Source organism: Camelus dromedarius, chromosome 30 (genome assembly GCF_036321535.1).
Source record: "Camelus dromedarius isolate mCamDro1 chromosome 30, mCamDro1.pat, whole genome shotgun sequence".
In the NCBI taxonomy this organism is placed as follows: domain Eukaryota; kingdom Metazoa; phylum Chordata; class Mammalia; order Artiodactyla; family Camelidae; genus Camelus; species Camelus dromedarius.
The window spans coordinates 16,103,958-16,126,500 of NC_087465.1; the positions used below are offsets into that span (position 1 = coordinate 16,103,958).

The 22,543-nt window shown below is 41.2% G+C and overlaps 1 protein-coding gene across 3 annotated transcripts in view; it reads left to right on the forward strand.

Annotated features, from left to right (window-relative positions):
* The first annotated feature begins 6,157 nt into the window (after positions 1-6,157).
* Positions 6,158-22,543, forward strand: part of ZFHX4 (zinc finger homeobox 4) — a 175,816-nt gene continuing 159,430 nt past the window's right edge. For 2 of the 3 annotated variants that reach the window (XM_031441441.2, XM_064480894.1), the window contains exon 1: positions 6,158-6,533. The gene's annotated coding sequence lies outside the window, so the exon portion shown is untranslated. Of the gene's footprint in view, positions 6,534-8,529; positions 8,818-22,543 lie in introns of those variants that run through there. The other variant, XM_064480893.1, reaches the window with a different exon arrangement.

Genomic DNA, 22,543 nt, shown 5'->3' on the forward strand with positions numbered 1-22,543 from the left:
TGCTTTTTGATTTTATGTTCAGAATGATTTTAATAAAGCTAATGTTTTCTTTAACATCCTCCCTTTAAAAAACCCAAACCTTTATCGTTTTTTCTTTAATTATTAGAAATTGCCACTTAAGATTCTTCTAATAGGAAAATAAAAAAATATATATATAAGCAATGGCCGTAGTGGTTTAAATTCCATTCTCTTTTTGCTCAAGGTATTTAAATAAACCCCTTTAAAATCTTGGTGAATTATATGCGATCATTCAGTGATTGCGGAATATTAAATTAAACTTAGATAAATCCGCATTGAAGGAGGCAGCACCCAATCCTGAATTTATTTCCCATTTTCTCTAACAGCATCACTGCGCTCCTCTCTTTGCAATGACAATGTGCCAAATCTGGGCATTTTGAAAACATTTCCCATATGCTTTAACAGGGGACTGATAGACAAAGAAGAAAAGGAGATGATCTTTTTGCTCTAAGGTATATTTTCTTTAACCTTTTCCTCTTAGACTGTCACTGATAATCATTTTAAAGCAAAAGTTTGAAAATCATTTAATTCTTTTTTTTTTTTTGCTTGCACTTTTTTTTTTTTTTGCCTATCTTGTAATTTATTCCTGAAATGGATTTTTGGTTACGATATCTTGTAAAGCTATCATTTCGTACCTTAGCAAACGACATTTGTTTCAAAATCTTTGATTCATTTAGTATGCTAGCTGCCTTTTGTAATTAAGGATGGATTTAATTACACATTTTGTAACTTAGATCAGATGGTCTGTTTGTTTGCTGTAGGATTTAATGGTGCTTTTGTGTCTAATATTTAGGGATGTTACATACAGAGGTGGTGGCTTTTCTTCAGCTGTAAAGACCTGTACTTTTTTTTTTTTTTTTGTCTTGGAAATGTGAATGTTTGGATGAATGTAATATCCTGCTTTAAAATAATTCTATTTGATGGCTGGAGTTTAGTATATTGTCTATACAGCATTTCATTGACTACGTATAAATGTTTTAGGTTTAAAAAGATCACAACTGTATCCTCCATTCAATGAAATCACAGTTATTCTTTATTTTTTCCCCACTTGTCTATCTTTTCCCATCTGTGTCGTTGTCTTTTGAGCTCTTGCCCAGACGGGATGTAAAATTTTCGTTGGATACTCTTGCTGGAAATTATCGCCTTGGATTTTGAGATGGGTATGCTTGTGATGCTGGGTTTGGGTGATGTGAGTGTGCATGTGAGTGTTGGGTGGGGGTAGTGGTAATAAAGAGTCCTCATTAATTTGCATAAGAGCTGTAGATGTGCTTGGTGAAGTTATTGAAGTACTGTTGTTTCGGAAGAGACCTGCCGGATTCTGTTTATAAACACTGGGCTGGTTGCCTAGAGTGAAAGGAGGTCACGGCACTGTCTGAGCTCTGACCTCGGGAAGGCCAGAGGGCGTCTGACTTTTCTCCTTCTGTCTTTCTCTGGTCCCTTCCCTTAATTCTTCCCTCCTCAAACCCTCTATAACCGCCCCCCCCTTACCTTACCCGTATCTGACTTTACATAATGACACACTTCCCTGTCCCCCTGCCCCCAACAAAACCGGGTCAGAACCTCCAGGGGTAAAAAAGGGAGAACAAATTTACTTCAAAGTTAAAGCAAAAAATGGACTTTGGTCTAGAAAAGGAGAAATACACGGGGATAGAGAAGTATAGAGACTGGACCCAGGAGCAAGAGGGGGTCATTTTTATGTTAAAAAAAAAAAAAAAGGAGACTACAAAGGAGATAAGAGCCAGGCTGGGGGAGGGGAGGGAATCAGCGAAGGACGGATTTAACTGCTCACAAATACTACACACATACATACATACTCAAAGTGCCTTTCCTTTTTGAATGTCATCTCATCTAGTTCACTCTCACCATCAATGAGTGTCCATTCTGGATGTTAGGTCAAATTTTGTCCTTTTGTTAATTTTCAAGAAAACATACCGTTCCCCCCCCCCCATAGGAATGGGAAGTGGCTCTCCCATAGTATTTCTTGAATTAATTCACTGTATATATACTGTGTTTGTGACACCTTCACCAAGAAGCCCTGCACTTTCCGATTCACTAGCAACTTCACCTCTACCCCTTACACACATTATCCCCTACCCCTACCTCCACTCACACAAAATGACTGACGTTGGTATCAGGTTTAAGTGTGATTTGGAAAGGAGTTGCTGAGTTAAAAATGTTAGTTAACAGACTGCCTTTGTTAAATAGCCCCCGGGTGGAGAAGACCCAACAAAAAGAGGGAAGGAGGAGGGGGGCCGAGGATCTGAAAGTGTCTGTGGTGATATAAAGGGTTCCTAACGCTGAAATCACTTGTAATACCTCGTTTCAAACTGAGCTCATCTATAGACCCCGGAAGCGCGGTCAAAAGACTGGGAACCTCTTTCCCCCTTGGGCTGGGGCTGGTCTTGAGCTGGAAGGACGCGGGGGAGAGGGAGGTGGGGTACTTATTAAGGAACTGGCGAGGGCAGGGCGGGGGAAGGGAGGAACAGACAGCTCAAGACTCATTAAACCAATTGTAAAGCCTGGAGTGTCCGCGGCGTAGATTTGGGAAATAAAATGCGCCGAGTAAAAGTCTCAGAGTGGAAATTACCTTTTGTCTCATTGTTAATTACTCCTTGCTTCCAACACTCAACACCTGACCACCTGGCAGCCCTCTTTGGTCCTTCCCCAGCTCGGCACTCAGTGTCAGAGTCCGAGAGCTCTGCAGTGGGCTTGGCTTGGCGGGGGCAGCCCTGGAAAGTGCAGAAGAGGGTCTGGGGAAAGTTCTTGGTGCGGCGGGGAAACCTCTGTTCGTTTCACTTTGAAATAAAAAAGTAGCCAAACGTTCCGCGAGGGCGGCGGCGGGTTCGCGCAGAGTTTAGGGGCAGCGGAATGAGGGTGGGGGGGGTGCGGGGTCAAAGGTTGACGGCGAGGAGTCCGCAGAGACCCGAGAGGAGCAGCTGGGTTTCCCGGAGCGAGGGGGCCGAGGAGGAGGGCGCGAGGGCCCGCGGGGCAGCGGCGCAGCCGGGTCGAGCCGGGCAGATCGCGCCCGCGCCCCGGAGCAGCCCTCGGGCTGGGCTCGGGCTCGCCCGCCTCGCCGCGCCCCTGCCCGCGGCGCCGCGCTCCGCGCCTCCGGGCCCACCCCTCGCAGACCTGCGGCCGCCTCTGCCCGCGCCCCTCCGCGCGCTGGCGCGCTCCGAGGCCGAGCCCTGGAGGAAACTCTTGACTCTGTGCTAGTTCCTCTCTGCCCCTTTCCCCTCAGCCCATTAACCCCCGACCCTCACCCTGGCTTCTCTTCTTAGGAAAGAGGTGAATGAGGACGAGGAAGAGATGATTAAAAAGAACACACACACACACACACACACACACACTCACACACACACACGCTAGAAGGGGAATACTCGCTAGCAGAAGACACTGCAAAAGTGGGCTCCCTCTTACAAATCCTCCTTCCCTTTTGTTTTCTTACTTAGAATTCAAAAATCACCTCTTAACACAGACACACATAGATACACACACACACACACACACACACACACACACACACACACACACACACTACAGCTGTATTTTCCAAGAAAAGAGGGGAGGTGGGGGCACAGAGGAGAACTAGCCATCACATTTTTAAAATGGTTTTCCTGATTTGACGTTTGGTGTTTTGACATTAATGACATTAATGTTATTGATGATGTTTCATGGAGAAAAAGGCAAAAGAAATAAAGGAGAACTTGAAAACGAAATGATCATCATTTCCCTATTCTCCATGCCAGAAATAGACCCCTTTCTTCACCTGAGCCTGAAACAGACTTATTGTTCTCAGGTGTTTCCTTCATCATACGCATTTACCCGTCTGAAATCGCAGGAAATGGTTTTTCCATCAGTGAGCTTGTACTCGGAGCCCTCTCCCGCAAAGGGCTTGATCTTTCTTGATTTGAACCTGAAAGTTTCCCTGCCTTCACTTCCCCTCAGTCTCTTTAAAAGCCCTCACTCTCTTCCCCAAACATGCACCTCAAATAGTTTTTTAAAGCCAAAATTTTTGCTCTCTGGGGTGTTTTTCGGTAAACAGTAACGCTACATAAACACCTTCTTCACTTGCAAGTTGCAGGGAATTTAAATTTTACCCTCGTGGGCATGTATATTTCTTAAGGCTCATGGATAAACCCCACTGAGGTGCAGTCAGACACCACACACTGGTGATACAGTTGCTGTGTAAAGGTGGGGCTGTAAACAAAGTAACTCAAAAACCTTAGAACGCTGTCCACTTTGGGCAGATTTCTTCCCAAACAAGTTTGAAAGGGCATGAAGTCTTTGGAGAAGTAGTTTTGTTTCTGTTAACGTTTAGTAGTGATGGTTTCTAATACACTAGTACATGCACCGACTCTAGATTCCTAAGGTGCTGATTTGCTTTTTTCTCTTAATCAAGACCATATCTAGGGTTTATTCTCTACTCCAAGCCTCTGGACTTTCATTGTAACCTTAGCCAGCTGCTGTAGGCAACCAGCTTTCCTGATCTGGGCCTAGGTCTGCTCTTTTGAGAACTGTGCTTTTATCCTCCCAGGTGTTTTGTTTGGTTTTTTTAATCCCATTTGCATCAGTCCTAGGATTTTCCAAAGGTTCCCTGATAACGCAAGGTTTCAGGCCCAGAAAGATGTGTGTTTGCAGGCTCTGTTGTTCCTAGTGCTTGCGCAATAAACCTTTCTGTTGGTATTTGGTAGATTTGGTGCTTAAGGCCTAAGACACAGTTTTGAAGCAGATCCTGGCGATCCAGAACTTCAAAGGCCTGTCAACTCAAAAGCAGCTGACGCCTCACCTGTCCAGGAAGCTGGACATTGCAAGTATTTCCTGTTTTTTAGCTTGTTTTGATTTGTTATTCTCACCTTCTCTCTAGAATTCCTAGTTTTGAAATATTGTATAGATGGTGTCTCTTTGTGACCTGCAGTGTAGCAGTGTATCAAGATGTTATCTTTGAGTAGCAGTGGATATGTGCATATATATGTATGTATATACATATATTCCATATTCAGTAGGGGGTATTTAAAAGTATGTCTATTCCTAGTTTTAGTTAATTATCTTTTAATGAAAGTGTCACTCATATTCACATCTGTAATATTGGAAAGAGATAATTAGGTTTTCAAATGAGAATCAGCCACCTTAAATTTTGCACCAGAAAATACGAAGTATATTTCATTCTAATGAGATCTGTAGTGGGGTTTTAAAATTCATCATAACGTGCTTCAAGAAAGATAATTCAACAGACTCGCAAGATGAAAGGTTTTCTTCCTAAGTCCTCTTAAAGCTATTACATTGAACTTATGCAATTCTGATAAAATATTCAAAAATATTACATAAAGGCTAGAACCGCAGCCTCGCTATCGCCCTTGCAACCCTCACTTATTCTCATTTGAAAGTTTACTTTGACTAAACTAACCGCTTCTATCTTCCATGCCCTGGGTTTTCTTTCCTGCGTGTGCCAGCAAAAGATGCGTGTTTAAATTGAGTGCCTACGGATCCGGAGTGCAATTCCTCCTTTGAAATAGGCTGGGCAGAGCGGAATTTGCACACAGCCAGGCACCCTTTATTTACATATATCTGCATATTTGCTCAGGCCCCCGCATTTCGCCATTAAAGTGCTTTCCTGTACGTAGCAGAATAAATTAAGCAGCGAAAACCCTTTCATGCCCCTAACTCATATTTCTGCTTAAAGCTCCCTGGTAAACAAATCTCTGGTCCGATAATAATTACTTTGCCTCATTAAAAAAAACAAAACAAAATTCGAGTGGTGAAAGGGCACTACTTGGGCAGTACTAATGTTTTTATTTTCTCCCCCTTCTCGCCGAGTGTGTGTGTGTGTGTGTGTGTGTGTGTGTGTGTGTGTGTGTGTCTAATGAAGTTTGGGAGTCGCGCGCGCAGGGGCGCGTGGGGTGGGAGCCCCGGAGGTCCCCATCCCCTGCCCTCTCCGCGGTCGCCGCGTCCCGGGCTCCCGCCGCAGCGCTCCGAGCCTTGGAAGCCGCCAGGCTCCCGGGCTGCTCCGAGTCCGGGCTGCGCGTCATTTGCAGTCTGGGGAATGTTGATCACCTCACTAATTACACCTCTCTCTCCCCCCTCTCCCTCTCCCTCTCCCTCGCTCTCCTCTCTCATTCCCAGAGTGCATATCGGGAATAGACACACAAAGACATGCGCACTCAACTTAATCAGCCATTTTTTTAAACAGGGCTAAAACGATAATAATTAGCAGAATAAAGACATATCGGATTTTCATTTCCTTTCCTCCTTTCCCAACCCCTTCACAACCAAACAGCGAGACCGCGGTCGGCACATGCTTTAACTCCTCCCGGACCCCCGAGGACCGCTCCATGCCCCCCACTTTCTGCTCCAGCGTTTTTATTTTCACCCAATAAAGTTCGAGGATTATTTTTTTATTTTTTTTATTTTTTTTAAATGAACCCTCTCGTTTTACTTGGATGTGATCAGCTGTAAGTAAAATAAAAGCAAAACAAAAAAGAGGCGAAGATCGAGTAGGAACTGCAGGGGAATGGAAAGTAAGTTTTTTTCTTTAACTTTTATTGAGTAGTTTGTGTTAAATTTAGGTCGAGTATCGATTATCTTTCCAGCCTGATCTTGCACAATCTTTGATATTTCGCTCCCTCTCTCTCCCTCTCCGCCTCTTTCCCTCTCTGCCCCTGGCTGGCTCGCTCTCGCTCGTTCTCGCACACATCCCCTCAGCCCGACCATCTCTTCCGCTCTGCCCCCCTTTTCTATCTCTTTCCCCCTTTTTTTTTTTTTTTTGGCCCCAGGATTTGCTCTGCTGAGGGAGGGAGGGGGCACTGAGGGACCTGATTTTCCACTTTCTTTGGTGGGGGGGGTGCGTTTTTCGGGATTTAACTTTTGGATTAAGTGGCGGCTCATCCACGTTTGGCCGAGCAGTTTTCTCTCGTTTTGCCTGTCTTTTCGGGTTCTGTCTCCACCGCGAGCCTGGGGCTGTCTCGCGGCTCGGGGAAGCTGTCAGCACCGCGGCGGCGCGGGCAATGCCAGGGGTCCCCGGTCGCCCCGCGCTCCCCACACCCGGGTCGGGATGACCCTTCTTTTCGCACACATCTTCGGAAAGTTTGGACTTGGGTCGGTGGGGCTCGGAGCCCCTCTCTTCCTTCTGTCTCCCTGCTCTCCCTCCACCCCCGCCCTTAGCCTCGTTTTTCTTCCCCTCTCACCATCCCCTTCCCTCGCTCAAGTTCCGCGAAGGGCGCTTAGTGCGCGGGAGCGGCGGAGGCCCGGGGATCCGCGCGCCGTGGGCAGGGGGTTCTGAGAGGCTGGGGCGCGAGCCGGGGCTGGGGCTGCAGGTAGACGCCCGGCCGCGGGAGCGGGAGGCGGCGCGGGCGGCGCGGACCCCGGCGCCGACGAGCGCCAGGCAGGTCCGTTAGGAGGCGGGATCGCCGGGCCTCGGGGCCAGGGAGCCGGGAGGCGGCCGCAGCTCTCTCGGGGCGCTTTCGCTGCGGTATGCCTTAGACCAGAGGACGGATGCCCGCCGCTCGGGGTCAAGAATCTTTTCCTTTCTTTTTGGCAAAGGGCAAGGTGTGTGTGTGTGTGTGTGTGTGTGTGTGTATTGGGGGGGGGGTGTACTGTGGCCGGTTGTGAGAACTGATTTATTCCCCGGACCCCCCAAAGGGGTTCCGTGTCTACAAACGAACTTAACCTTCTCCGCCTCTCCGGGCATCAAGTGCGCCTTCCGGCCGGGAGCAGCTAAGGGAAGAGGGGCTGGAATGCGTCGGGTCTCGCCTTCCTTCTACTTCTGTCTCAGTCCCCCCTCCCCCATTCTTTCTGCTCCTTTCTATCGGAAAAAAATAATAAAATTTCTCATGGAATTGTATAAAGTTTCTCTGCCTATGCCCAAGTTACAGAGGGTTCCCCATCCTGTCCCCCTTCCCCCCAGAAGACGGTGCACTGGTTTGTATTTCTTTTGTTACCTGTGATCCGGGCGGGGGCTCCTTTCGGCCGCTTGGGCTGGGGTCCGGCCCATATAGGAGGCTCCGGCGGGTGCCTTTGGCCGCGACTCCTCACTTCCGCGCGGTTCTGGTGAGGTCTTAGCTACCGTTCGATGAGACACCCTCATTGTAGGTACCAAAGGTTCAGATCGCGAACACGGACCCCCCCCCACCCCGACCCCTACACACACACACATGCACACTCACACTCAACACACACTCACAGATACACACATTCTCCCTGCTCCCCCCCAGCCCCCACCCTGCCTTTCCCCTCCCCCCTTCCAAAAAAAGCACACACACAACAACAACAACCCCCCCAAACCAAACAAAAACCCAAAGACAAGTTCACTGGCGGAAGATGGTGGATTGACACTGACTCAGACAGAGGCAGGTTCACCAGGAAATCTGGCGGTCCCGATTTCTGACAGTTGCATTTCCTCTCCTTGAGTCCTCCCTCCCCCCCCCATTTTTTTTTTATTAACTCTGTTCCATGTTTAATCAAGGATCATGTAGATGGCAAAAGGAGAGACAGAGAGAGAGGAGAGAGAGAGGAAGAGAGAGGAGAGAAAGACAAGAGACAGAAGGTTTCTTTTTTTTTTTTTTTTATTGTGTTCTCCTGGATTTTCAGTGGCTTGATCCCTATAAACGTGGAGTGGTTAAAGCTCATATGTAGTATTATATTTTTAGTTGGGTGGATGGATGGAAGAGTCAGGGAGAGGCTGCGGCTGCCGCTGCCTTTTCGGGTGTTCCTTAGAGTAAGGCTGGGACTTGGCTGCGATTGGGACGCGACAGTGACACGGGCATCGATCGCTTCCATTGAGAGCAATGCAAAAACACAGCCCGGGTATGTAACACTCTCAGTGCCATCAACACTTGTTTTACTTTATATTTACTGGCGAAATTGACAGAGCAAGCTCAGACTTTCTTTCTTTCTTTCTTTTTTCCCTCTTTTCTCTTTTCTAACTGAAGAATAACAATTGTGTCTAGAAGTTGTTGGAAAGGATGGTTTAAAGACAACAGAAAGGATAGATTGGGATCATTTTCCTACCTCTGTGACTGCTTATGTTTAAGAGTTTTTCTTCTCCACAGAGGAGCATATTAAAGAAGTCGAAGGTTTTCTTTTTTCCTTCCTCATCTTAAAAAAAAAAATCCTTAAGGGAATATTTGATAGTTTTCAATGTTTGCCGTTTCAATCAGCAGGAAGGCACACAAAAATAAAAGATGGCTAGCCAGCTGTTTTAACCTCTTGCACCTGGCTTCAGTGTGGGGATCATAAGGTTTATATAGTTACTATAAAAAAAAACAATTCTAATATTTATGGGATAAACTGGGGAGAAAGTATCACTGTATTTATTCGATAGCTGGTTGCTTTTGCATTTAAAAAAGTAAATGCATATTTAAGTGTTTTCATTTTTATGGCAGTGAAGATAGAGTCAATGAAATATGGGGGAAAACCCATAAATCTGAAAAGTGAATTGTACCTAAGGAACAAAGAAAGGTCAGGTAAACCAGCTGTGTAAGTCAAGGCAGTGGCACCAAATGTGGGGTAGACAGGGCGAGTGGGCTCTGGGTCTAGGAAGTGAAAGTTGCCACTTCAAGTTAAAAATGAAGGACACATGCTCGGCTTTACTGTAATCTTTGGCAGTTTTTAGCAGATGAGTCTAAATCTGTTCATTAATTTTGGGCTAGTTGGATTATTTTAAAAGATGCTTCACCAGCAAAGGGAGACATAAAGGAGGCTGAGAAAATCGCTGTTTAATATTGCAGAATTTACTGCTTCCATTCTGACCATGAGCCTAAATTTACACAATGAAATTTGATTATCTCTAATAACAATATTAGATCCTGCACTGGATGGATGAGAATTGAGGTGGTTTTGTTGATTGCAAGGGTTTAATGTTGCATTTCAGAATCTGATGTGGTTTGGCCTCCCTTCCATTAACTGGAAAACCCCTGAGGTTTTACAATTATTTCTTAAAGATAATACATTTAAGATTGCATTGGTAGGCTGAAGAAAAGTCATAAAGGCAAGAAGGGAAGCCCTTAATAACTCTTGAGATTCAGACATGTTCAGCAGTTAGATTGGCTCTGACTTCACCAAGGGTCGACAATGTGTCATTTCCACGAAGCCAAATTGCCCTCTGCCTATATGATATTAATGTGCAAATCAATATTTCAGGGATTAAATTTCCCTTCTTCATTTTTTATGGTTTCTACCTCAATAAGTCTCAAGTCTATTAGAAGAGGCTGGATGATTTAAAATCTTTCACTGCAGAATGGCTTGTCGTAGTCTTGTTTCACAGACCATTTTAGGATTTTTGTTATCAAGACTAAAGGCATCCTAAAGAAGTTGTGAGGCAGTGTAGAGCCAGGCTCAACAGTAGAAAGCCCTTGTTCGATTAAGAGCCAGGAGGTATTGGAAATCTAATATATATGTTTATGTAATATACATGTATATACACATGCACATGTCTTCTGCTGCTTTAAAAATATTATGTTAATCACCTATTGATTTATTTCAAAATCCATTAAAGTTCCTTTCTTATTAGTGATTTGTCCAGCATTCTTGAAGACTGTGTTCATTTTCTTAAAGAGTGGGCATAAATTAGCTTGGTGTGAAAATACTGGGGAGGGGTTTTCATTTAGCAGTATTTTCCCTCAGCAATCTTGCTAGAAACCATTGTTTGTGAGAGCAATCATCAAGTGTTGTCATCTGCATAGTCGTTGTCATGGCTATCATTGCATCTGAGGGCTGAGTGATTTGGCTGATGTCTGTTATAGGAAGCCCTCCTCAATGCACATCACATTGCTTTCTGGCACTTAGTAGGCACAAGGTTTCTCCTAACGCTCTTGGAGAAACACAGTTGTAAAAGAAAATATGTGACCTGATGGGAAATAATACAAAGCAGAAATTTGGGAGGTCAAAATAGAAGATTGTGACTTTATCACATAATCTTGGGAAGGCCTACTGTCTATCATTTGGGGGTGTTTTATAGTCAAAAACCATCTGGACCAAGTTCCGCACAGCTGCACGAATTTCATATGTGATAGAACATTTTTTCCATTCAGTGTGAAATGTTCCTTCCTAAAACACGTACACCAGACTCGCTTAATTTAGTCTGTTAAAAGAAATGCACATGAAAAAGGACAAAAGGCTCTTTAATCGCTGCAAGCTGTTTGTTTTTCTTCAAGATTCCTGTCTGTTTGGGTTTGAAAAGTCATGTTTATTGAGGAGATGATTCTGAGGTGTGACATTAAAATAATATATGATTTTTGGACTGGTGGCCATGCTTCTGCCTCGTTTGCGGAACTACTTTTTATGCCTGTCAAAACACAGCGTTAATCTATCCTTATTTACAATTAATCTCAATAAAATTAATCTTAACTATGCTTTATTCAGTGGCTTAAAATATCTAATTATATTCAATTAACTGCTGTCATAGTAATTAACATTGCTTAATTGCCTCTGCATATATTTACGTAAAGCTCATTAGGTGCTGCTGGCTCCTTTTTCCTTCCCTACTTGCTATTTTTGCTGTTGTCAAATCATTTTCATCTCCCAAGGTTCTACAATGTCAGTGAGAGGAAATTCTTCCTTAACATTTTTCCTGAAATGAGTGTTATTACTTACCTATGAGAAGGTACTCCTTATGAGTCTTTAAAGGTGAATCCACCTCTCTGCCTCTCCCCCATCCCATCCTTCTTCCCTTATCCTTGGTCCCTAGCACACTCACAAAATATTTGCTGTCATTGTTGCTAGAAATCTGAGAAGGTCCAGCTTTGTGTTTATAAATGAGGAGCCTTTCTGTATCTGCCTAGGGGCTGTACCCACAGGCAGAGATTTTTTTTCCCTCTAAAACCATTCTAAGGGTTAAAGACTTGGCCAAGGTTCAAACTGAAAAGCGCCCAGGGAAAGTGCATGTGAATATGTACAAGTTTCATGTAATTAGTGCTTAATTATATTAACATATGCAAATTGTCAACTTAGAAGCTTGTTGAGCTGGCAAAGATCAGCTCGGCACAATTGCTGTATTGTTCTGAAACAATAATGGATTTCAAGTTGGATTGTGGAAACACATAACTAGCTATCTAATTTAACTCATACCATGGTGAAATTTCATTAGTCTCCATGGAGACTGGTTTAATTGTGCTGACTAATGTTCTGGGCTGCAGAATGTCCTAAAAAGAAAGCGGTTGTGTGCCTAATCCACCTTACAATGACACTTGTTTGTACATGTTTCCCTTGTGTGAGAATTTGCATATGCAAATAAATAGTTTCTCTGCCCCATTTGTCATGGCTGTTCATTACCCATGAAGAGGACATTGTTCCTAGGCTGTTACTGAGTCTCCCAAGACGGGAGAGTGTCAACCAGTCCAGCTACATTCTTTCATAATTTGTTTCTGATTAATAGACCAGAGTGAGTCTCGGTGTCTTTGGGCAACTGCAAAGGAAAGGTCAGTTCTGTCACAGAAAAGAGTTTCCACACTAACTGGAGGACTTTTTCTTCTTAGGGCTATTCTCCTTTTCTTGCTCATTGGTTAACATAATCATATTTCAAATAACGTATTCTTGTTCTAAGAACGCCTCTACTAATCATCTCTGGTTTCCTAAAGCAAAAAGAGAGGAAAAGAAAGGAAATTCGGTTATTGGAATATTAATCCTGTTTTTGACAGAAAGGTAAACTGATATAATTGCTTTTCAGTTGAAGGAATGGGGGTTTATACAAGGGTGAAAGCATCGGAAAAGGATTAGCATTTTTTTGCATAATGAAAAGCTCTGTTGAATAGGGTTCTGAATGGCTGACTGAATGACTAAGATGAAAGGAAGATGAAAATGCTGCCTCCTCTTTCTTTCTGCCTCTGCTCTGCTCCCTCTAAAGTTATGTTTGTCCAAGCCTTGAGAAAACAAGCAGGGGCTCAGATTTCAGCAACTTTATAAGATGCTCTGAGTTTTCATCATCATGGGGAAGTAATATGTATGACAACAGTGCGGCTGGAGGATGATAAACAGAGGTTTGTATGTAGAAGAGTTTTCAGAAACAGGCTAGGCTAGCCAAATATTGACTATTGGGTAGCAAGAATTCCCAGCACTTTGCTGGCAAGAAAACAGTTATTTCAGAAGAAGCCGATAGTATGGTGTGGATATCTCATTTAGTTAATGATGGAATATGTGATGCTCCCCACCCTGCCCCCCACCATCGGTTATAAATAGTTGTCTCAGTTGGTAGGACACTTCACTTGGGAAAGAGTTGTGTATTCTGATTTTTGGCAATGTTAAGTGTTTCAAGTGGCCTATCAGCTTTTGTGGTTGGGAGGGGCTGGTAGAAGAGGATACAGAGTTATTTTCTGTAGGATTTGATTCGCCTTCCTGTCGCTTTGTAGGTACAGTGTATGTTTCATTTAGAGATAAGTCTTTTTTTACAGCATCTGAGTACTCTTGGACACATCTGCTGTAGTTTTCCCTTGTCACTAGTTAGGGCTGTAACTGGTTATCAGTTGACAACGTGATCAGGGCTCTTAATGATGTTTCTTCAACCATAATTAGGGCAGTTAAAATACCATAAGTGTTAAGACACTTTCAAAGGTGGGAATTGGTCCTTTTGTACATATGTAAATCAGATGCCGTGTGGACAATTATTTGTATGTATACATTTTAAACAAGCTCTTTCCGGTTTGGGGGTCACCACAAATGAGCCATTGAAGGCTGCCCCAGAGCAGGACTGAGAGATTCCACCAGAATTTCACCTAATGTGTTCTGTTGCAAGACTGTACAACTTCTTTTTGCCTCATCACCTTAACAGTTCAGTTGCTGGGGTACTATTAAGATGGTTACACAGAAACTTGGGAAATCAGAAGTATTTTCACATAAATTAAAGTATAAGGGTTGCCTCTTGAGTACAGAATATTGCAAGGGAAAAGCGTTTGATCTTTGTTATAAAAAGTCACCAAAATTCTTTACTAGGGTCCTTTAAAAAATTTGTCAAGAAATTCTGCATTGTTTCAGAAACTTTTATGGTTAACTTTATGATATGCCTGCAAAAAAGGCTTAAAAGAACAAAAAAAAAAAAAGAGACAGAGAGAGAGAAATCCACATGGAGGCTGTTCTTTTACATTCAGCAGGGCTTATTAAGGTATTTCTATAAGAAAAATGTGTTAATTTAAAAAATAAATTCATTTATATTTTAAGACATTGTTAACCAAGCACCATGTGTTGTACCTGGCAGCTTTCCAGCCACCATGGAAGTGGATCACACATGGGTTAATAGTAGCTTATGTGATGTCTGCATTCTTAGGAAATGGGCAAAAGCCCAGGGTATTCTGATATCAAGATTTTAGGAATCAGACAGAAAGCAGAATATATGTTTATATGTGAACAGATGGACACATGTGAGAACTAAAAGTGCACAATTTCTCTTGGCACTTGTTTGAGTTATCCCTGATGATATAACCAAGATCTCACTACACTCACACTCTTTGATGGCTAAGGACAAAATGGTCTTTTAATGAGGGCTCAATGGCATTATTTTCTTGCATACGGATTGTTCCCCTTGTGATCTTGCTGGATTTGATGTTCCGTTAATTCCTTAGTTTTAGAGTTTCACAAGTTGCCTTGAAAGTTTGATATGGCTTCGTGTTTGACATATAATCCTCCGTCCAGGAATAGTTGCTCCCCTCTCCCCTCCCCTTTTAAAGGTTTCTGAGTGAAATAAAATATTTGCCATTTCAAGGCACTTTTGAATGTTATGCACACAACCTAAAGATGGCCTTGACATTAAAATCACATTTGGCGAGCAGCTTATCTCTGCTATAATCAACCACTTTAGCATTCTAGAGATTGAAAAAATAAACAAATAAATTTAAGAATTTAGACAGCTTGACTTAGTTAATATGTCATAATGTCCTGATGGTCCCAGTCAAGTTCTGAGTAGGTGTTTTAGCCATTCAGGTCAGGGGTTCACGCACTAGCATCATATATTTAGATGATTGATCATTTCTAATGTTTGCTTGTCCTGGGGACATGGCAGTGCACAGTTGATAATTTCTGAATAGTACATATGATAGCACGTACCTCTGAAGACGAAGTTTATTAGTTCCATTGTGTTCTAACTGTAAAAACAGTGTTCTGCGAGCATTTACTCAGATCTAAATCATTTTAACCAGGGAAAATTGACTTTTGGGTTAAAATATGCATTTTATAACTGTCCATAAAATTCTTTTCCTTCACTGTAAAGAAGAAAGGAAATCCATAGCTTTAACAATGTTAAAATACAAAAACATGTGAGCTGGTGGATGTCACCTGGTTGTACTGTTCAAAACAAAACGAAACAAAACTTTCTAAGGGGGAAGTTTATAAAGAATCTTAAAATTTGCCTGATTGGAAGAATAAACTGAAGAAGCCCAGTCATTTCCCAGAGTACCATCATTAAACCTGAAAGGCTTTATTAATGTCGATTTTCTAAAATACACTTCTTAGTACTTTCCCCCCATACCTTTAGGAATAAAGTGATTAATGCTTAAAATTTCCTGACCCCACTAGTGAATTGAGAGTGAGTCATCCCTTTTGGTTTGAAAGATGCAAACTAGGAGATTGTATACAGACACACAAGCATGTGCACACAAACTTCTGCCCTCTTGCCATGTTAGTGTCTCTCTTTCCTCTTTAGGTGTACTGATAGTGGTAGCCCGTGCAATTTCCCCCTGTAGTCTGAATTTCTTTTATTTTCTAAGGACTGGCTAACATGATCACAATGGAAAGGAGCAGGTAGTGTGGTTAGACCACCAGAAACTGTCAAAGGGCTAAACCCTGAGCACTGCCTCGGCTTATTTTGAAATACACAATACTGAATTTGGAGACATAATCATTGAGTCAGCCTGCAAGGTAGGAAAATGTCAGGAAAAGAACTCAGCTGGCCCAACTCAAGGACCAATGGTCATTCAGCTACTCTGGCCACTGGGAAAAGGGAAATGGGTTTGTTCTGTGAATAAATACAAAGGTGGTAGAGTTGGTGAAGAGAAGAAAAAGAAAATGTGCAAATATGATCCTACAGTGTTACTATCTCCTCTGAGAGAGGGAGTTCTCTGTTACTGGAAGGGGATGATAGAATGTGGACCACCTCTTATCACTGTGACAGTAAGCGTATTTTTGCATTAAGCAGGAATTTAGACTAGAGACTTAGAATGGTCAAGATGAGTCTGTGATTCATAAACTACCTGATGATCTCAGTGACTTAAAATGCATCCTTAATAATCATGAACACAGTGAGAAGAAGAAAGAGGTTTCTATTCTATGAAAGGAAAGTAAATGAAGACAGTGCTGTGATGTTTTAGAGACAACACATTGTACAGAAAGAATGACACTTAGTTTAAAACCAGACATTCTTTTGATTCTGTTTACTTTGGATTCCTTTTTCAGTGAGTTTGTTTATTTTAAGTCTTAGAGATTTGAAAAATCTCTATTTTTTGGACAACTCAGTGGCCAACAGAAATCATATTAGATCTATCAGACACCTGCGTTAGATTCTTGTTGTTGATGACCTTTTCCAAGTTATTTAATCTTTCCAAGCCTCAGTTTCCTCATTTGTATCTCCAAGTTGTTGGAGAGATTACGTAAGACTAAAATGTTGTGAACATTAAAATAAGTGACGTGGACTGGGCCTGATACCCTGTAGTCCCCCTTTATTTTCAATAGCTGGTTTTAATATAATGCTCTACTGGAGAGTATTTGATGTATCTGATAAAGCAAATCTGCATGGACCTTTTGAGTCGGGATTCCCCTCTCCCTGACAAGGGAGGGAGATCAAAATTAGGCAAGGTGTGTGCCTCAGAGGTAGGAGAAAAAGAGCAGTAGCCTTCTTCCCATATTTTCCCATTGACAGATCCCTAGATGGCGTCTGGGATATGTCCTCTGCTTCATTATCTGCTTCTCCATCACCACACGTTGCTTCAGTTCTGAGGGGCTTCTAGATGTTTAATGCATTTTCTGGGGTCTTTTTCTAAGAAGCAAATTAGAACAGAAAGTTTTTAAATAATTCAGGCCTTAGTCTGTCCACAGGAACTCAAGATTCCAGACTGTCCATTATATACAGTAATAGGAGAGACCACAAAGCTTATTTCAGTATCGAAGTCGACCCTGCCTGTTGGAAAGCCTTTGAATGAGAAATTTTCCCAAAACTGGATTAGATGCCATAGAAATAGCTTTCTCTATGTATACGTGGTGTTATGATATTTTGATATGCCATGAAAGAAGAATAAATATTGTTTACATGGCACTCTGTTGACCAAAATTTATACTAACCTAGAGAAAAGACCCAGTTATTAATAACCCAGTAGTATTATAGAACCTGTAAATTTTCTTGTGGGAATTTTATAGCCAAGTTATGAGTCTCCTCTTGGCTTATCTCTTGGAAGAGATCACAGGTCCTTTATCTTTTCATAGGAATGCATTATTCAGAGGAGCATGACCCAGGTTCAAAGGTGACAAGATTCATGATAAGAGTTAATAAATTTATAAATACAATTTTTTGACTATCTAAACTGGAATCTATTTCTATCATGATTTTTTCTTTTTGATGTTTTAATTCATAATAACTTCCCATTGTGATACATGTAAGACACACATTTAAAATTATTGTTTATATTCTTATAGGAATTATAAGTGTATTTTGGATAGTAATTTCCCAGCTTTGCATTTGATTTTTGCTTGACATTTATATATATTTAGCTCACAATCTTTGCTCAAGTTTTTCTTAAAAAGAAAGGCATGGTCATTTATAAGCAGCCCTGGACTTGACAATTCATTTGAAGCACATTTTTTTTAAGACTGAGCATTTTATTGAGTAACTGATAGGGTAAGAGTATATTTCACTGAAAGAAAATAATTAGCATATTAGCACTTCTCATGATGCTTGTTTAAATGTCTCCTCAAATAAACTTCAGCCTCCACGAGGGCAGCTCCTCTGTCTGTTTAATCACTGTGTTCACTGTGACCGATGATATTGGCAAATCCTTGGTAAATATTCTCAGTAAACATCTACTGAATACATGAAAAAATGAATGATAGTTAATTCAAAACATAAATGGAACACTTTGGTTTACTACAGTACTGGAATCTGCCTCTCCTCTTGAAATCTAGGTACTGGGAAAAAAAAAAATACAACCTTAAAAACATCTGGGTCTGTCTCAGAAAATTCCATAGGGAAATCTATCTTCCTGCACAATCTAAATGGGTTTTTATATTAGAACCATAGATTGTTGCAGTCGGAAGGAATACAGCACAGCCCCCTTGTTTAACCCACAAGGAAACTGATGCTCAGAGAAATTCCTGGGAAATGTCACACAACTGCGGAGCACAGCCAGTGAAAGTCTAATGTGTGTGTGTGTGTGTGTGTGTGTGTGTGTGTCTGTGTCCCCATCAGCAAATTGTTCAATTGTTTTCACCTAAGTTGGCTTAACTCCTTCCATAGCCAAAGAGTTTACATTATTAACATGAGCATTATTTCTGTTCTGTGGGAGACTTTTTTTTTCATTTGTGGAATTTTTCCAAGCAAAGGAAGATTTTCAGTTAGTAGAATTTCTGTGATGACCACAGGGCCAGCTGACTGCTCTGGGACTGTCACACTAAACGGCTCGAGATAGGACAAAAATTGCCTGAAAAATGAAAACTTGCAGGAAAAATGGGGTGGGCCATTTCGTTCTTGAAATGAAGCAGGGTGCAGATTAGGAATCATTGTGGTTTGCCAGAAGTTGCTGGTCCTAGAAGCCTGTTTAAGTGCTCACTGTCAACAAGGAAATCATGGGCAGCACTTAAAGTGGCTCACCTCTGATTTATTCATAAACCTCACACGAGCACTTGGCTTTGTTCTTGCTCTCGTAAGGGGGACAGATGCCAATAAGAACAGGAATAAAGAGCTCCTTGCATGGTCCAATAGTGAATAGCACTTTACCTCAAAGCCTGACCTCCTTTCCCGAGGTCTGTGATGCTGCAGTCGACTCTGATTGGCTGTGTGTCCGCAGATGAGAGAAGAGGTTATAACAAGGATCTACTCTGTAAACCCCATGGTATACATAACAAGGGCTGTGTAACTGGAACTTGGGTTCTAACTCAACCTAAAGGTTGTGGTGTTCACGCTAAGTGGAAAAGCTTCCCTCTCCCCTCTCCTTAAAGCTGGAAGAGCTGCACATTTAATAATGGTCAGGAAAAGGTTGCTTCTTTCTCATTGAAGAATACAGTGACCTTGGAGGGAAATGGGTTTTGACAATCCCTTTCCCCATTAAGATGAATTTAGAGAGATTTCATAACACAGGGAATTAAGGGTTTGAGAATAAAATACGTACTCCACGGGGGTAGTAACAAAGAAATGGGCTTGCGGGTTGATGAGCCGTGTTTATCTTGAAAAGCTTTATTTGCGCCAGTTCATAGATTCTGCTCTGCTCCCGCCGCCCGTGTTGAGGGGAAGGCACCTTTAAGAGACAGTCAGCTGGCTGGTCTGCACTGGGGCAGAGGTTGAGTTGAGTTACTGAAATCCCCAGAGCAACATTTAGTTAATGCTCCTCTTCTTTTTTTTTTTTTTCTCCCCCCTTCCCTGATCCTGTCCACTCCAGCTTCCCTTTTCTCCTCTTGATGAATTTGGTCTCTTACTACTTGATGTGCATATATTTACACAAAAATTTCCTCAAATTTTCACAACACATTAACCCAGAAGAGCCATATTAGGAGATGGTGATGAGAGTTAATGATATATCTTTAGATAAAGCCATCCTCCCGTGCAATCACATCAGAGTCATCAGCTCATTTGTCATGGCTGAAGTGAAAACGTCAGGACCAATGAGTGTATGAGTGCTGAAGGGGGCGAAAGGGCTTTTGGAGAAAGACATTTTTGTGCTGGGAGTTGGCCATGGCTTAGATTTAGCTCCAGGGAAATATTGGGATTAGCCAACCCTGTGTCCAAATCCTTAGCATAACAGAATTAGTTGGGAAAATGGAGAGGTGGGGTCATGAGGATGGACACGTCTGTAGACCTGCTCCAGTCTGCTGGCCAAAAACTATGGAAAAGAACGAGGTGATTGATTAAAAGTATTTTAAGGGATGAGTTCTATGCAGCCTCACTGATTTCAGTGAGACGGAAGTTGTAGCTTTGAAAGGCATCCAGGGAAGACCTACAGTAACATACCCTAAATAGGTATACATGGCTATGGTTTCAAATTCAGCTGTATCAAAGAATTTTGATCTGAACGTCTAAAAATGTTTCAAAAAGATACTATTTGAGTACACAAAGATAATATTCAGGCATAAAATACTTTTGGCAGTCTCTTAAGAGTGGAAGTTAATACTCAATTTAAATAACAATGATTGCGGTGACATACTTGTTGCATTGTTGGATTTACACAAAACCCAGAAGCTACACTTTCTTTACCCAGGCTTCACTCTGAAACGTTAATGGAAAAGGAACCGATTTTCTTCAGCTGCAGAAGTTCTTATCTTTGATAGACCAGTACTAGCAGATTTATTTCGTTTTGGATCCAGCGAACTGTTCTCTTTCAGATAATGTACCCATACAACCTCTTGTTTAATTCTATTGATTTACAGTGTTAAAGTGAAATAATCTGATACCTGTTTCCTGCCCTTTGAGTATTTGTCCTCAAAGAGGCTGATTAGTTGCTTTCTCCCCCAGCTCTTTAGCAGTTCTAAATGTATAATTATCATTGCATGTCATTTGATAGCTGCGCTAATTGCTGCCAACTATTGTCTGTTTGCACTTAATGCTGAAACCTGATCAACATCCTGCTTTGGTTGATGTTTGGTGGTAAACTTTAATTAACTCTTATTGCATTGAAGAAGAGTTCAGGCTTGGTGCTAACTAATCATTTACCTTCATTATGTCCTGACAGCTCCACTTGTTCTTGGTCCTAATAGATACACCAGCCAGTAAATAAACCTGCAAACCTCATGCCTTGTAGTTGCTCCGCACTGAAATTTTGTTGCTTAAAGTATAAGATAATTGGGCCCAGGTAATTATTTAGTTAGTTTAGTATCTCTAGTTCTGCAGACACTAATCTTAATTGCCTCTTTCATGCTGGACAATTTCATTTTAATAGAAACTGTAGATTTGAGATAACATTATTCCTTCAACATGGTTCCTATGAACATGCATCTTTTGAATCAATACAATTAAGCTTGTCTCCTGTTGGAATTCTTGTCATTATTTTTCCTGAAATACTTTTCCTGTAATGATATTGAAGTTAAAGTAATCAGGTTACCAGCAGATCATGTAAAATTCAACTCAAAATTGCTGGCTGCTTGATTTTAATTTGTCTGACATCAAGTTTGTTTGAAAAGGGATAATATGTGGGTAAACCAAGGAGCTTATAATTATGGTTGACGTTTGTTTGTTTATAATGAAATCTAATTAAAGTTCATACATTTAAAACACAGAAGTTAATTATGGAATTGCTCACTTCACTTATGGACAGCAGTCGAATTAACTTTCAAGCCAAAAAAAAAAGAAAAAAAAAAAAAACCTACACACACATACAAAAAAGCAAACAAAAGTCTCCTCATAATAGAAATAAAATAACCAACTAATCTTAGTGATCAAACATAAATTTGCCAATATTTCATCCAGAAGAAACTTGTCATTCCACTTTTGTTCTCTGTTGTTAGTCCTAATGTATTTCTCAATATAAAATGATCTAAACTATCTACATGGATTATAAAAAGGGACTTGGATTTGGTAGATTCTAAGAGTCTTGTATATAGCAAGAGGTGCTTGGTAGTGATTTAAGAAATTATACAATATAACTTTCTTCATTAAAACTAGTTTGAGATCATGTGAAATCATTACTCAAGGAATAGGAATGTTTGCTGGAATACCTGAGCTGTGCTTAATTTTATGAAAATAAGTTTAGCCTGCAAGGAGTGACATTTTTCAGAAAAAAATAGGAATGTACTTACACACTACATTTATGTCATATTGGTCATGAGATCATCTTGGTGGGAATCATGAAATACAAAGAATTATACAATTGTTTTCTCCTTTAAATATTTAATTGTCAGTATTTCAATAATGAATTTTATGTATTAATAGACAAAGAAGAAAGAAATGCGTGTATATGTTAGGATATATTGTCTTCACATTGCATATGAGAAATGAGTGGAATGGTCTTCATTAGTCTGGTAAATCTGTTTTTGAAGCCAAATATCCTATAGTTATATGTACCTTAAGAAAACCAATTAGATGAAGTTTTTTAAAAGTTCCTATGTGACAACTTAAAAGTATTTTCAACTAAACACTCAGATTGTGTGTATATTGGAGAGATGAGTCAATTATGTTTTAAAAACTAGAAATATAAACATGAAAAACATGACCAATGTGATTTATAAATTTCTAAAAATGATTGATTCAGTCCATGTTTTCCCAAGGAATACTAAAGGGTTCCATGATTAAGCTTTATATTCCAAAGTGTTACTTACTTGAACTTTCAAACATAGTAGAGATTGAGGGAGAGAGAGCTGAAAAGGGACAGGGATTCTGTCCATTATTGAGATGCTTTGTAAAAGTGAGTGTAATTTA